The sequence below is a fragment of the Thunnus albacares genome, chromosome 17, assembly GCF_914725855.1.
Source record: "Thunnus albacares chromosome 17, fThuAlb1.1, whole genome shotgun sequence".
Lineage (NCBI taxonomy): Eukaryota > Metazoa > Chordata > Actinopteri > Scombriformes > Scombridae > Thunnus > Thunnus albacares.
In genome coordinates, this window is record NC_058122.1 from 15,871,978 (window position 1) to 15,875,087 (window position 3,110).

A 3,110-nucleotide genomic window follows, 5' to 3' on the forward strand; every position below is an offset into this window, starting at 1 on the left:
TGTCAGTACAAGAATCTATCTTGTATTTGGTGAATGTCATCAATAGATGACAACTGTCATCTAGCTGATGAAAATGTCTGCATCTGAAGCCTAAATATGATTGTATGAATTCTTGTTCAATTTTGTCCTTAGTTCAAGTTCTGTGTGAGTTTGCCAAAGGTACTGTGGTGATGTCATTTTTCAGGGGCATCTACTTAAATAGAAACAGCTGTGAAATGAGTCTTTTGGTAGTCAGCATCTTTGAGTCTTGTACATATACACCAGTTGTGCTATTGATAAATATTTTGATCAATGTTACTTAATGGACCAGTATGTAGAATTTAGTGGCATCTAGTGGTGAAGTTGTACCCCTCCCAAGTATGTAGGAGAACCTATAGTTGCTGTGAAAAATGCGAAAGACCAGTGTTTGGTTTGTTCATTCTGGGCTACTGTAGAAACATGGCGGTGCAACATGTCGGCCTCTGTGGAAGGGGACCCACTCCCTATGTAGATACACAGGGCTCATTTTAAGGTAACAAACACAGCAATTATTTTCATGGGATTATACACTAATTTAAACATACTTATGTATATTATATTAATTTCTGCCAAGTGCACTCCACTAGATGTCACTAAATTCTACACACTGCACCTTTAAAAGACCATCAGGAACACCAGATAGGTGTTAACTGTTGAGATATTGACACACTTTGTTCAACAAGGTGTGCTGATAATGGAGCCAAACAATAATCACCAGCTGGATGAGTACCATGCAAACTTCATGAAACTCTAACATGCTGACAAGTTGTACTTTGCCCATTTTTCCTCCCATCTGAATTAGGTCTAGCACTTTTATCATCACAGAAGGAGCGCAAGTCAATGAAATGTTACCATTTCTGTGCTTGAACAATCAATACTAAAGTATTTTTTTCATAGATTTGCTTTGCCTCCTTAGAGAGAAATGGAAGTTCAGACACTAAAGGAAAACTATTACATGATGGGGTTTTGTAAGTACTGTACGCCGTATTCAGGACACTGAGTACACAATGTCTACATGATTGTCTCTTGACTATAAACACATTTTAAACTGTTACTCCAGACTGGTTATCTCCTGTGTTTTATAAATGTACATAGTACTATATGTATAAATGGAGGACAAAGAACATGCCACTACTTGAAATTGTTTTTTGTTGAAATTGCTTCATTCCAAAAAAGGCAAAGTTTTCTTTGTGAAACATCTGTTTTTCTACAGTACAGTGTTTTTTCAATAGACCTGTGATGTGAATATGTAATTTTGTATTGATTTTAAAATAAAACAAGCCATCATGCAAGCCAGTGTCACTTTTGTGCCTTTTTCCACCACACAGACCCACAGTTTAATTTGTAATAAATATACTCAGAATTAGTGTTCCCAGATTTAGCTAAACTGAGGTTGGTAATAAAGTATAGACGTATGATGGTGTGCTAAATTGTTCTATTCCCTGTCTTTTGTTTGAAAGTTTTGTGTAGGTTTTTGGTTTTTAAAGTTAAATTTGAGATCTCATGAAACCGGGTGGCATTATTAAGCAGAGCTGTGACCAGGATTTTAGAAATGATTTGGTAATGAGTCGAAAGCCCCCAATGTACACCTGCACAAAAAAGATTATGTAATGTCTAAAAATTATTAAAACGGAGCAGCTCTGTCAAGGAAATTCCTCAGAAAATCAACAAATACTAAAAGTCTCACAACTGTCTCTATTTTCTGTATAATTCATACAAGATTACCCACAGAGGTGGGGAGTTTACCAGGCAGCGAAAGGTTTAAAGACTACTGAGTTACATTACGGGAATTTTAGGATGCAGTGTGTTTGGACTTCGAAGTGTAATAGGGACTAAAGAAAGGATATCTTTTCCTCTGCTGCACTGATTTTGACCAGTCATTCACAAATCTGTTTCTTGGAATTCCCCCAGGTTTATAAAAGTGAAATATTAAATCACAGGAGTACCAGTTTAATGTGAAACATAAGCAATGTAAAAAAAGCTTTCAATTTAACCCATAAGAACCCATGGTGACACAGGGGTCACCAACTCTTTCAATGTTCTGGAAAATTCCTTATACACCTTGATTTTAACTCATGAAGTCCCTAAGTGACATCTACTGAACATCCTGGTGCAGTCATGTGACAATGTGTGAATCCATGACATCACTTCCAAAATGGCAGTGTACCTGGTCAGCAAATGTGATAGAACTAGCTAATTTTAAAAAGCTTGTTTTTTGTTACTAAACATAGGTTTCAACCCATTTAACAATTCTGATGCATTAATAAGATGTCCGGTAGATAAGATGTTCCCTTGAACAAATTGATATAAAACAAGTTAGGGAAATATCGTTATGACATATATGTTACATTACAGATCTTTGACACTGAAGGTAGAAATTTAAAAAAAGTCAGAAATGTGTTCTTTGTAGTCCATTTGGTCTGTTTTATATTCTCCATAATTTTCCTTTAAGGAGAAATGGGTCCAGGCTCTTATGGGTTAAGCCAGAATCCACAGTGTGTCCACACAGTCATTTTGTGCAATAATGCATTTAAAGGTTTATCTGAAACTTATTTCAGGTTTCAGCAGACTGAGTTAGTCATATCAAGTGGATATCTGCCACATTTACAGTCTTTTTAGTATCAAATTTCCTCTTTGTATTTCCTCGGACAGTGTTTCCCTGTTGAGCTGCAATGGAAAAATAATAACAAAAAGAGGGACTTTGGCACTAAAACAACTGAAAGATATCTACTTGATTTGGCTAATTTGGACGACTGAAGCTTCATATTGGCTTCAGATAAACATTTTTGTGCAGAAGGAGTCTTGTGGATTTTGGCCCCCATCACTTACATTGTAAGTGCATTATGAAGGGATCTTAAAGTAATCAGTGTGAATAGGAGGAATGATTATGGCAAGAAAAACCTATTTCAATGTTCATTTGGGCATCTGACTAATGTTTTAAGAAAGACTTGAAAATTTGTGAACCTGTTCTTTAAGCTCAAGAGTTCATCAATGTGTCTTCTTTCAGCAACTAACTACAGTGCAGTGATGGGACAATACTGCTACCAGAAATAGAAATCGTAATAACAAATGAATGAGTCACAACACATAAG